This window comes from Podarcis filfolensis (genome assembly GCF_964270895.1).
Source record: "Podarcis filfolensis genome assembly, chromosome: 5".
NCBI lineage: Eukaryota > Metazoa > Chordata > Lepidosauria > Squamata > Lacertidae > Podarcis > Podarcis filfolensis.
The window spans coordinates 30,503,138-30,517,204 of record NC_139608.1 but is presented as its reverse complement, the minus strand read 5'-3'; the positions used below and the strand labels follow the sequence as shown (position 1 = coordinate 30,517,204).

General features: G+C 42.5%; 1 long non-coding RNA gene across 1 annotated transcript; it reads left to right on the top strand.

The window, feature by feature from the left end:
- Window positions 1-340: 340 nt before the first annotated feature.
- Window positions 341-12,291, top strand: LOC310762661. The gene is made up of 3 exons (XR_014548118.1): window positions 341-406; window positions 540-748; window positions 12,235-12,291. It is a non-coding gene; the product is annotated as an uncharacterized lncRNA (long non-coding RNA).
- The last annotated feature ends 1,776 nt before the right edge of the window (window positions 12,292-14,067 follow it).

Here is a 14,067-nt window from a genome sequence, read left to right as displayed (position 1 = left end):
GGTGATCATTCTGGAGCCCTTACACAATGCAGTTCATGGGAAGAAAGAGCCTCTAGTCCTTAATGTTTTGAAGCTGCAAGACATTTTAATCAATAGGCTCAGTTTGCACAAAAGGACTTGGAATCCAAATATTCTTAATTATATGAAATTAAAAAATGATAACTGCAGCAATAAAGGCAGAAGACTTATTTGTGAATAAGTGCCTTTTCTTTTTCCCTTATCAGTACAGAGAAACAAAAGAACAACTGAAGATTAAATTGTTGCCAAATGAACTATTATACTTCTTAATATGTTTTTCATTGCTTAAACAGATATGTATTGTCTTATAATAGGCCGGGACAAAACAAATACTCTGAAAATGAGATGTTGCAGCAATTGCCAACATTCTTCTTCTACTCTTTTAAAGGTAACTTTCATATGCCTTTGTTATAGACAGTAATTTTAAAGGCATGCTGCTAAACACTCGTAATTATGCTTGGTTTTATATGAATTTAGACTAATATAAACACCTACATTTGAAAAGGTTTCTCTTTCCACAGAGATATTATTGTGCACCTACTGTTCATCTTCCAAAACAATTAACGAAGATGAAAGGGGAGACGTTGCTTAAAAACAAATAGACTTTGAAGTGTCTTTTCATCTAGTCAAGGAACACCATGGATCCTGTGGTCTTTTGTCCTCTTGCTGTAGTTTCCAGCTTCCTGTGAATCTTTACAAAACATCATTCTGATCTGAATAAGGCCTGCAGGTATGTATTCCCGCCCCCCGCCCCCAAAAAATCCTGGCAAATAGCTGAAAATCTATCTTCTCCTTGGTTCTTCCTGTGCAGTTCTTGACAGATATGAAGGAAACAAATTGGTGTTTTTTTAAAAAAGCGGCTTCCTGTAGCTGATTCCCCCAACACATACTTGCACACAATGTCTTATATCACTCTGCCTTTTTCATACTCGCCAATCTTACCCGCTGTTTCTCCACTGCGTGCGCCTGTTGTAAAAGTGTACTGAATCAATACTTAAAACAGGAGCACATCCTCCGGCTGAACGTATTTGGCTGACATACGACCAGCTTTCTGTTTGCTTGCTTTTAGCTATGGCATCAGAGCTAACAACATCACTACTTTGTCCTGCATTTGCAAAGGACACAGCTTGGGGTTTGTGAGGCTTGTATATATAAAAATTTGAGTTCTCTGGGTAAGAAGACAATGGGCGGACTGAAAATGTTTCTAAAATGTTTGTATCATACAGAACCAGCTTGTTTGTGTACTTTCTGTACACAACTCCACTCCTAAATGCCACTGCTGTCTCAAGTAAGAGTAAGCTAAGGTTCCTAATGAAATGGTTTGAGGAAGGCATCATTTCCTGTGGTGTAAATACACATATTTCCCATTGTTGTTGGCATCTTGTTTGTTTCGGGAGACAATGTAGGGGTGCACATTTGAGGGGGAAATCAAACAATTGGAAGGTTGCAGTGCCTGCTGTGGTTGTAGAGACCAAAACTGAAGATGCGTGTTTTGTTGCAATTGGGGCAATGGAGGATGGCGAGGAAATGGGGTCAGTGCACAGGAACCAGAGCAGCAGGGCCTATCACCAGAGCCAGAAGGGCCCCTGTCTCTACAAACATGGTGGGCTCTGAGGTATAGGGAGCAGCAGGAGTGGTGCTGTAGGAGGCTGAGGCAGGCAAGGGCTCACAGCCCAGCTCCCTAGCTGGCCAGGTGGGGCTCGCTAGCTCTGGGAGGAGGTGTGCGATTTCTTAGCTGGAGTAGGCTCAGGACAGGTGAGGGTCCCATTCCTCATCAAGCTCAGATGCTGCAATCAGCACGCAAGATATAAAAGGGAAGCAGGGCTGAGATGCTGTGTCTGGTCAACTTCTGCCCTTGCTGGGCCACAGCCTGGATGTTCCAGGGAGATCTTCTGGACTGTGCTAATGTGTGTCAGGCTTCAGGCAATCAGATCCCTCCCCTGGGATAAGCAGATAAAAAAAGGAAGCGTTCTTACCAATTAGTTTATTCAATAATCAGAGCGAGAGACAAAGGAATGTGGTCTCTCTATAGAAATAGCATTGCTCCTAGTAATGTCCCACCTCCCTTTCATCTCCCCTATTCTACGTCAGTCCTGCATTGGCTAATCTGAGCCTTCTGCCGCTGAGCTCTCTGTTCTACTATCTTCAATGCCTGTCTGGTCCTGGGTGAAGGGGGGTCAGGAATGCTTTCCAAGGACACTGAGTCTGCTGTCTGTCTCTCCCCTGGAGCGTCTTCTTCCTGCTGTTCATCTTCCAATATTTCCCAGCTTCTGCCCTCTGCAGCCTCTGAACTATGTCCTTCTGCAAACCACTGATCTAAATCTATACTGTCCTCCTGTTGTCGGGAAGGTTCATGAGAAGGGAGGGCAGTCCCCATCATTCCTCCTCAGTCCTGCCCCTGACAGGGTGGGACTGACTTCCGGATGCCCTGACCCCTGAATCAGGCAGAGGCAGGAACCTGTTCTGACTGGACTTTGGACCAGTTGGCCTGCCAGACTAAGCACGAGCATCTGCTATGGAATCGTGTACACCTTGCCGCCAGGTACCCTGTGATTCAGGACATCGCCCACGACTCACTTCCATACGCAGTGTGCTCAGTTTGCAAGCCTGGTAGACTTTCATATTGGTATTGGACATTAGCACTGCATTGTGCCATATCCTTTTTAGAGAGGCAAGCCATTGCCCTAGCTGCCTTGCCAATGCACTTGTCCAGCTCAGCATCAATGGAGACACTGCTGCATATGGTGGAACCTAGGTAGACAAATTTGGGCTTGGGTTAGGTCTGGTTGTTTATGAACAGTTCTGTGTAGCACCTTGTAACTACTCTCCTCTGGCCCTGCCTGTTAGGCGCTGCCTAGTTGCCCTACTAGATCCAGAATCCACCAACCACCGCTGAGAAATATTTGAGGGGTTAATGGAATCAACTTGTAACCCAGTGTACAATGGCATAACAAATTGTAGCACTCGAGATGCTGACAGTATCCAACAAAGCATATTTATGTATCTCCATCACAATCTGTTGAGATAAAAATAGAGGTTCTGATTTGTAGTCATAGCAAGAAGCAGATCAGTGTATACTAAAATACAGTAGATTAAGAATTCCAAGAAATGCGGTTGGTACTGGCTCAGCAGTCAGGTGCATGAGTGAGAATAGAAAAAGATATTGCACCATGACCACACATATGAATTTTTTTAAAAAATTGAATGTTAGAAATGAAGCAACTTATATTGACACTTCATGCGGAATATTGGGTTGCATCTTCAGTCATTACTTATGTTTGCTTGATGGGTTTTTATTATTAAAATGCACAGATGATAACATCATGGCTCTTCACATGATGCACAAAGAGAAAGTTGGTCAAACTATAAAATATAGAAAAAGAAAGGTAGCTGTTTTAAAAGAAAACTGCAAAATTAATTCTGAAATATTTATTTGAGAAAAATAGTACAATACTAGCCTTCTTCACAGATCTGTAAAATAAATGGGAATGTCACTACACCCTTTACTGTTTTAATTATGGACTGTATATAGTACTTACAATGGTGTACACTTACATTTCCAATTTAAGTGTTGTTAGTTTTGCATTATGGGCTAAGGTAGTTCACCAATTAAAGCAGTTCAGTAGACTAATCACCTGTCTTTCACCTTGTGCATGATTTACATTAAAAAAACCAGTGAACCTTTAATGCAGATAAATAGTAGCTACAAATGGTTTTCACCCCTTCTGCAGTTGACCTTTCCTGAAAACCCTGTGTCCAGCAAAAACAAAAACCCTACTTTAAGAATATGTGAGGAAACAAGCAATGGAAAACGCTTGGTACAGAGACAGCACACAGGCTTCTCCTTAACCAAACATTATGCTCTAGAGCTTGCTCAGGTGCCATTGCTTCCTGCCAGGGAACATGAGATTTGTAGTTTTCTCTGCTTCCTGAATAGAACTGGGAGAGCCAGAGAAAACTATGTGCATATTTCCTAGAAGGAAAGGATGACTTGAGTCACAGGGGTCAGCAAACTTTTTCAGCAGGGGGCTGGTCCACTGTCCCTCAGACCTGGACTATTTTTTTTGGGGGGGGGGGATGAACAAATTCCTATGCCCCACAAGTAACCCAGAGATGCATTTTAAACAAAAGGACACATTCTACTCATGTAAAAACACGTTGATTCCCTGACTGTCCCTGGGCCGGATTTAGAAGGCGATTGGGCTGGATCCGGCCCCAGGGCCTTAGTTTGCCTACTCATGACTTGGGAGCATGGCACTGGTATTTCTCTCTGCTCAATTCAATTTGTGAGGCAGATGGAACTACACATCATTCTTCTTTTCAGAACATTTAAGAACATCGTTTCCAACTTGGTTAGAAAGACATCTCAGCAGAGTCCACCTCATCATCAGTTGCCACCTTTGCCCTTCTCACATATTAGAGGTTGCTTTGTTTTACTTTCTTGCTTGAGGAGGCTGTGGGAGGAACTGGTAGGAGATGTGTGTGCATCGTAAGAAGATAAGACAAGCTTCCTGGATCAGGCCAATGGCATCCTGTTCTCACAGTGGTCAAACAGATCCCTGTGGGAAGCCTGCAAGCTGGATATGAGCACAGCAGCCCTCTGCCTACCTGTCTTTCCCATCAGCTAAAAGTCAGAGACATATAGAGGTTTTTACAAGACCTTGCATGTAAGGGGCCCCTCCAACCGGCTCATATGCAACCAGAAAAAATAGCAGGGCCTGGTGAGCACTTAATGTTCCGAACTCCATAGTTATAGCTATAATTTGTGGGTTGCCATCTGATTTTATTCTGATTTTAATATGATTTTAAGCTGTATTTCAACTGATTGTTGGATCTTATGTTTTAATATATTATATATTTGATGTTAGCCACCCTGAGCCTGGTCTTGTCCGAGGAGGGCGGGATATAAATAAATATTATTATTATTATTATTATTATTATTATTATTATTATTATTATCAATGCCACCTCTGACAGCAGAAATAGAACATAACCATAATGGCTAGTAGCCATTGTCAGCTGCTTAGCTTTTATTCTAGCTTTCCTCAGGAGTATTACAAAATGAACTCTTAAGGGAGGGAAGACTAGCCTAAAAAAAAAACCCAACCAAATGGTTTTGAAGCAAACCAAGGGGTATTCTGACTAGCCTTTGACTGTGTCGACCACACCAAACTATGGCAAGTTCTTAAAGAAATGGGAGTGCCTGATCACCTCATCTGTCTCCTGAGAAATCTCTATGTGGGACAAGAAGCTACAGTTAGAACTGGATATGGAACAACTGATTGGTTCAAAATTGGGAAAGGAGTAGGACAAGGCTGCATATTGTCTCCCTGCTTATTTAACTTATATGCAGAATTCATCATGTGAAAGGCTGGGCTGGATGACTCCCAAGCCGGAATTAAGATCGCCAGAAGAAAAATCAACAACCTCAGATATGCAGATGACACAACCTTGATGGCAGAAAGTGAGGAGGAATTAAAGAACCTTTTAATGAGGGTGAAAGAGGAGAGTGCAAAATATGGTCTGAAGCTCAACATCAAAAAAACAAAGATCATGGCCACTGGGCCCATCATCTCCTGGCAAATAGAAGGGGAAGAAATGGAGGCAGTAAGAGATTTTACTTTCTTGGGCTCCATGATCACTGCAGAGGGTGACAGCAGTTACGAAATTAAAAGACGCCTGCTCCTTGGGAGAAAGGCGATGGCAAACCTAGACAGCATCTTAAAAAGCAGAGACATCACCTTGCCCACAAAGGTCCGTATAGTTAAAGCTATGGTTTTCCCAGTAGTGATGTATGGAAGTGAAAGCTGGACCATAAAGAAGGCTGATCGCCGAAGAATTGATGCTTTTGAATTATGGTGCTGGATGAGACTCTTGAGAGTCCCATGGACTGCAAGAAGATCAAACGCATCCATTCTTAAGGAAATTAGCCCTGAGTGCTCACTGGAAGGACAGATCGTGAAGCTGAGGCTCCAATACCTTGGCCACCTCATGAGAAGAGAAGACTCCCTGGAAAAGTCCCTGATGTTGGGAAAGATGGAGGGCACAAGGAGAAGGGGACGACAGAGGACGAGATGGTTGGATAGTGTTCTCGAAGCTACCAGCAGGAATTTGACCAAACTGCGGTAGGCAGTGGAAGACAGAAGTGCCTGGCGTGCTCTGGTCCATGGGGTCACGAAGAGTCGGACACGACTAAACGACTAAACAACAACAACAAGGGGTATTCGGTAGGGGTGTGCATCAGCTCTGTGTATCTCCCAGGTTTCAAGGTGGATAGGGGTGCTTTGGGGACAGTTTTTGGCATGCCTGAGTTGGATTGCACCATTAACGAAGAATCTCAAGTAGGATCAAGGTTGCTCCTTAGTCTTCTATAGAAAAGTGAAAGCAAACTGACAAAGGGAATATGCAGAGAGGGGTTGGAGAGGTGGATGAGCTTTTCAACTATTATTCTGAAATTTGGCAGGCTTCATCCCCTGCAAGTTGCATCCAATTATGGTATAAACTATAACAGACTTTTTGTTTTGTAGAAAAACAAGGCAAAGGTTTGAAGATGCCCTGTATAAATACCCCATGATGTATCTGCCTACAAACCGACAGGCTTAATTGATGCATGCAAATATTATCCACTTCAGCAAAAGGGGGTGGGGATGGGAATACAGCAATTTTAGACTCTATTATAGTGAATGGGGGGTTCATTCTTAATGGATATAATTTAGTCCCAAATAATGAGTCAAATTGGAAAGACGCAGACTGGCTCTGAAATGGGCTACTTCCCAAAGCTGGGTACAAATCATATCTTGCAACTAGCATACACTCATCAGTAGATATAGCTAGAATATCATCTGTTGATCTTTACAGTTTATACAAGAGGTAGATACGTAACTGTTGCTCTCCAGATTTTGTTGAACTTCAGCTCTCATCTTCCCTGGTCATTGCCCACATTAGGTAAGGAAGATAAGAGTTGGAGTCTAACACATTTGGAGGGCACCAGCTTAGAGAATACTGATATACCGTATTTTTCGCTCTATAAGACACACTTTTCCCCTCCTAAAACGTAAGGGGAAATGTGTGTACGTCTTATGGAGCGAATGCAGGCTCCATGGCTTCAGCGAAAGCAATGCTCTGGAGGCTTCCTGTTGCTTTTGCTGAAGCCAGGAAAGCAGGACAGATCAGTGTGCACCGACCCCTCTTGCTCTCCTGGCTTCGCTTCGCTGGAGAGGCACTGCACAGCTTTCCCTCTCTACACAGCGCCCCTTCAGCGAAGCGGGAGGAGAAATGGAAGGGGCTCCATTTTTCCTGCCGCTTTGCTGAAGGGGCACTGTGCAGAGAGGGAGAGATTTTTTTTTTCTTGTTCTCCTCCTCTAAAACTAGGTGCATCTTATGGCCGGGTGCGTCTTATAGAGCAAAAAATACGGTAATAATAATAATAATAATAATAATAATAATAATAATAATAATTATTTATTATTTATACCCCGCCCATCTGGCTGAGTTTCCCCAGCCACTCTGGGCGGCTCCCAATCAAGTGTTAAAAACAGTACAGCGTTATATATTAAAAACTTCCCTGAACAGGGCTGCCTTAAGGTAGAACCTGCTTTATTTTCTCTTTGTCTTCCAAGTATTCCCCACCCCCTGATGCCACCACTTATTTGACCAGGCATTGTTTATGGTTGTTCAAGATTACATCTGCTGCTATCAAAAGGCTAGAAACCTTTTTATTGATCCAAGCCTGCAAACGACAAGCAAGGAGCATTAAAATCCATCACAAACGTCAGTGTCATATAGCGGGTCATTTAACAAATGAAAATTATTAGGCTTTGCTGTCATTATATTCTTTGCACAAGAGTGCTTTGAGGAATAACCACCTGATGTAGCTCCTTGAATCTGCTGTGCCCTTTTTATGAATTGCTTTTTAGTTATCTGACCTGATTATTGTTTTCAACATTTCGTGGTAAGGTGCTTTGAGTATCTCATGAACTGGAAAAGCAGGATATAAATATTTGAAATAAATGATAAATAAAAGCCCAATGTCTCTACAGCCAGCTAGCTTATTCTGCAGCCAATGACAAACAGTAAGAAATGCTACCATCTCCAGCTGTGCATGAAAGTATCAAGGAATCGATCTTGTTCTTCTTCACAAAGGTTAGGATCTGTGGAATGAAGATGTGGAACTAGCAGAGGCCAGATGCAGAGTTATGGATCAATTTGTGGCATAGTGGCTGGCACGTCAGTCTGTCATTTGTGGCCTAGCTAAAGAAGAATTAAATTGCTGGTCTAAAAGGAAAGCAGGGCAGAGGTAATACTCTGCTAAACAAATCTGTCAAAGGTGATATTCTGCTAGATAGGAGAGAGTTAATAAAATTAAGATGACAATCAGGTTGTTAGTCACTAGATCCAGTGTTTGTGTGGGTGTGAGGAAAACCCTGAATTAATCAATGTGGCAACAGAAACAATCTATTATCTTTGCAAACTTAGCAGAATGTGTGCATGAAGGGATTGTAATTGGCTGCTAGTACCTGCATCCTAATGAGCGTGGGGCTGCAATCCTAAACACATTTATTTGGGAGCAGCTTCCATTGAACACAACAGTGCACATGACTGCACTGTTCAAGTCTTCTCATGCAAATGGTCCACTCAGGTGGGCTGTGCAAAGTAAGAGAAAGTATTTGTGTGACGTAGTGCAGCTTGACTTCTGCAGTGAGAAAAAAGCAACTTGTGGCTTTATTTTCTAATCCCAAAAGACGTTCTATGATTGCATTCTAGTTTGTTTCATTTTCATTACATTGGTGTTTCTTTCTTTAATTACTATTACTATTACTATTACTATTATAAAATAAAATAAACAGATTTTGTGCTTAAAATACACTTAAAACAGATCCTTATTATAATAGGTTTCAAGCATGTTCCAGCAAACAAAAATCTCTCAATGCTACTTTCTGCAGTTCATTTATTTCAAAGTATTTTTATCCTACGTTTTCCATTTCGGGGGGGGGGGGATGCCCCAAAGTGACTGTCAGAATATAAATCAACCTCACAATAGTGCAATCAAGTTAACAGCATGATCCTGTATTACAGCTTGATCCTATGTATTTTAACTCAAAAGTAAGTCCTAATGGGTTCAATTGAGCTTATTGACTAGTAACTATGTCTAGAATTGCAAGGTGCTTTTCTTTTCTTTTCTTTTAAAAAATGAGCAAATAAATGAAACTTTTACGTAGCCAATAAAGGTGGCATAATACCCGATCAGGCCTGTGGGCTCCAGTTAACATATGGCTGGCAGCTGCATTTTGAATCAATCCAACTTACGAAGTACGTTCCTAGGCAGCTCTAAATACAACATACTGTAGCAATCTAATTATCCTGGTTATCTTTTGTTGATTCGCCACAGAGTCAAAACCATCAAAACAAATCCATCATAACTTTGTTCATGTGAGCTTGCCATTTGCACGAGCAGGTTTTAATGCTTATTGGAATGTATGAAACAATTCTGAACAGTTTCCCACTGGATACCCTTCCTGCAAAAAAGGGGGGGGCATTATTTGAAATATCAGAGTTCTGGTTAAGGCAAGTAACAAGAGCAGTAAGATTGCCGTATCTCAGCCTATCAGTGGCTTAGTGGTAGAAAGAATCTTCACCACCTAGGAAGTGGGGGTTCCTCTGGCACTGGTCTCCCAGATCCTAGTTCAGCTACAACTTCTGATCATGCCTGATTGCTGGCCATGCTGGCTAGGGATTATGAAAACAGTAGTTCAACAGCATCAGGAGGAAATCATGTTGCTTAACCCTGATCAAAAGCATCCTCAAGATACCTGTTCACATTGCTCTATTGAAAACTTCCAAGGAAGAAAGTTCAGCCGTCTCCTTCCACTATTACAATAGTACTATAGTTGTGCAATTTTCCTAAACTGACCTTCACATATTTAAAACCCACTGTTATTTGCCTGTCCCCAGGAGATATTTTGAACAATGGTTCTCTTCTCTCTTTTCAACACCCTTTAAATATTTATAAGGAGCAGTACATTCTCTCTTGATGTTTTCCTCTCCAAATATTTCCATGCAGAATTTACATATATGAGATGCTTTCTGGATCTTTTATTATTCTTATGGCTCTCCTCCAAATACTTCCAGAAACTTATTGCTCCAATATAGTAATCCTGTAAATACTTCCCAGAACATCTTGAAACCCGGCTCTGAAATGCTGTTTACTGTGCTTCAGATGAAGTTTTTCCAGTTCTGAGCCTGGTGATACTATTAAGCCTCATTTACATGCATTTGCCAGCATCCCCTCATTCCTCTCTGCTTACTGTATCAGGGGCTTATCAGTACTACTGTGGTACATAACCACACAATCCGTCTTAATCATGGCAGCTTCAACATTAGGAACGCTCTCCACTAGGAACGCCATTTGCACTCTCATTTATTCCAGAGAAGCTGACACCTTTCCTCCCAGAGCACTGTATACTCTGATGTTTTCCCTGCTTTCTTCCTACTTCTAAAAGTGCTTCTTTGCAGTTTCTTTTTGAAGCTTTCAGGTGTGGACTGATTAGAGCTGTTGACTTACCTGGTTTGCAGGTGCACGTGTGTGCACACACATATGCACAGTTATTATTTTTGTCACCTCTGATGGGGAAGAATAAAAATTAAACAAAATGGAAGCCTACTTTGCAAAAGCCTGTCCTCACTGCATAAAATGACCAAGAGACTATCCAGTTATCAGCAACAAATAAGTAATTTTGTTCCTAATGGTGAGGACTGGGCAATGTGCAATCGACATGCAACAGGGTAAAGCTATAGAATACAAAACCTTTTGTTGCTCTTTTTTATCTGTATGGACAGCGGGAGTGGCATGGAAACAACTGCAGGGCAATGGCAACCATGCCACTCCTCACAGGATATAACCCAGGCCTGAAAATTTGGGATATAGTGCTTCAGATAATTCAGGTTAAAAAAGCTTTGATCACAACATCACATGCTTAAGTTAAATATATCACTGCATTTATAATGGAACACTATTATTTTCAAAAGGGGCTTGCTTGCTTTTAACAAGCTGTAGCATAGCAGCTGCATGTAAAACCTAGTACCTTCCATTAAAAATGATCAGGATGCAGGAATGATCTGTGCCAGAAAGAAGTTGCCAGTCTGATGTGAGCTAAATGGCTCCATGCTTTACTTAGCAGAAAATCTGCTAAGGAGGTGGTTATTCCTGGGCTGTTATTGCTTGTTCAGACCCAGAGACCTCCCCCCTAAATACACACTTGACTCAAATTTTTGTTTTGGTTTTTGACAGAATTTCGGCCACAACTTTACAGAAGATGAGTGGTTGCATAGGCTCTGGTTCCACTAGCTCCCTACACCCTTGCAGGCAGCGCTGACCCAGGGCACCAGCATAGGTCAGCCAAGGGTGAACACCTGGGTAGCCAAACAGCCGGGAACAGACTAAGTTCACCACCCAGATGCCCCCCTGGACTCAGGTATGGTCACAACCCCCTCTCAGGGGTTGACCAAACCTGTTAAGTCCCTGGATTCCTTTAACAGAAAACCCTTTACATAGGGATGGCGAGACCATTCTCCCATTCCTGTCATGTGAACCAATGCCTATCTTCAACCTTACAAGTTGTGACGATTTGCTACGCGGCAGGTGAAAACCCAAATGGCAACAGCCAATCAGCCAAGTGGGGAAAATTTCTGCCGTGCCCCTGTCCCAACGACAGACAACACATGACGGCATAGCAAGATCAATTGCAAAATTGCCCTAAAAGTAGGGAGAGGTGGCCAGGTGTTCCGAATGCATGAGCCAAAAAAGGAAGCTCTGGGTTCCATGCATATAAAGGTCCCTCGATCCATTTGCACTGTGCCCCATTAGCCAGATTGAACCCAGCATCAAGGGACCTACCAATTGGGTGTTGTGGCTGTCCAATCTTACCCACCCACAACACAGGAGGTCAGTCTCCAGGTCTCACTGCAGCACGTGCCCTCTTTTAGGGAAGAGATGATTTGCCACTGTTGTTCTTCACCTCCCAGTTTCCCTTATTGTATGTCTAATTTAAGTTAGCAGACTTTGATACAAAAACAATCTTCTACTTCTCTGAATATTAGGTTTAGGTAGAAATATTGTGAGGAGTTTTGCAGTGATAATTGGCTTTGTTTGCTGTGGATAAGAGAACAGGAGAGACTTATGGTGTCTTTGTAAATATTTTATTTGTGCCCCTTGTGCAGGTGAGCAAGCAGTCCAGGACAACTGAGCATACTAACTGAAGGAATACATTTAACCAGTGGCGTAGCGTGGGGGGTGCAGGGGGGGCAGGCCGCACCGGGCGCAACATCTGGGGTTAGGGCAAATCCATGGGTTAGGGGGCGCAAATCCACGGGTTAGGGGGCACAAATCCACGGGTTAGGGGGCGCAAATTACTTGCCTTGCCCCGGGTGCTGACAACCCACGCTACGCCACTGCATTTAACAAGGCCACAACTTTTTATTGATCACAGCCCTATCAGATGTTGGTTTGTCATAAGACAAAGATCCAGGTACCTGGTCCCTCATGATGTGTAGCACTCTAGTAAGTCCTGCCTGCAACCCAGAGCTGAGGCTTTTAGACAACCCCCTGTAAACAGTTATTTGACTCCTGCCCAATGGCCCTCTCCCTGCCATATGCCAAATTGAGGAAGGGGCCATTGGTTGGAGCATTGGACTCTGACCTGGGAGACCAGGGTATGAGCTCAAGTTGACCAGCCACTATCTCTCATCCTAACCTACCTCACAGGGCTGTTGTGAGGGTAAAAATGAGGAGAACCATGTATGCCAACTTGAGCTCCTTGGCGGGGGAGGGGGAGGGAATGCAGTATGTTAATGTAATAAAAGAAAGGTGAAAACCTCACCAGCGAGCATAAGCAGAGGTTAACATGACCCCTAAAAGTGAACCTGTGCCATAAGCTGATTCATCTTTCTCTGTTCCTCCTTCTAGCTGCTTCCACAAAAAGTTCCTTTTGTGTGGTTGAAACATTGGTCTTCTACAGTCAGCTGGAAATGAAATTAGAATGATATTTCCACAAGGCACTTCTTATAATGTTACATGTTGCTCAACACTACCCATCTCAGTGAAAAAATATATTTCCATAATGTTTACTCGGTTTCTGTCTCTTATTGCTTTCTGCTGAGCATGCCCACAATGTTAATATGAATCGCCCCTAAATCCATCAGTTCCTTGTAGTCTAGATTGGGCCAGTGGAGGAGGAAGATAATTTCCTATTCTATTATTTTCTGCTTAGTGCAAAATAGTTTTATTTGAATTAGAAATAAAATAAAGAGTAGACATTAAAGAGGAAACAGTAATTAACCCCCCCCCAAAAAAAATACGGTAATATTTGGGGGGACAGGAACTAATTAATTAAGGGGCAATTCAGTAATGCTGTGTCCCCACTGAACAGGAAGCAACGACAGGGGCAAAAGTCACAAAGAGAAAACTTGTGAAGACACAATAGCCCTGAAAGCCTCACTTATATTTTGCCATTCTGTAGTGGGCTGGCTGGCACTGCAATTGTGTTTCAAATTGGGGAAAATTGCAACAAATCACAAATGAAAACACACATAGACAACAGTGAAATATAATGGGTTGGCAATGACCTCATCTGGATTCTCTGCAAAAACTGAGGGAATGAAGGATGTCACTAACAGACTAAGTGGACAGTATGGGAGCAACTTCTCCTAGTCTTTTCCAGCTGTTTTTCTTGCATGATCTGCCAAGCACAAGTCTCAGACCCCACCCCACAGCCCTGCAGACAAATTGCCTGTTGAGGCCATGGCTATTAAAGAACATGAAGTTTATTTTGTATCAGATCTCTGCCTTCCACCCAGAATCACTTTAGGCAAAACCATAATGATACACCCATTCACAGTAATCAGACAGCAAATTCACAACAATATAAATCAAAACAAATAGCCTGTTTTTTCCTTGCTTGATTCCCAAGTAACAACCCCTAGAGATAAACCTGTTTTGATTTTCATCATTCCTTTTTTACTTTATTTTTTATTTTTTGCCACATGTTACTTTAT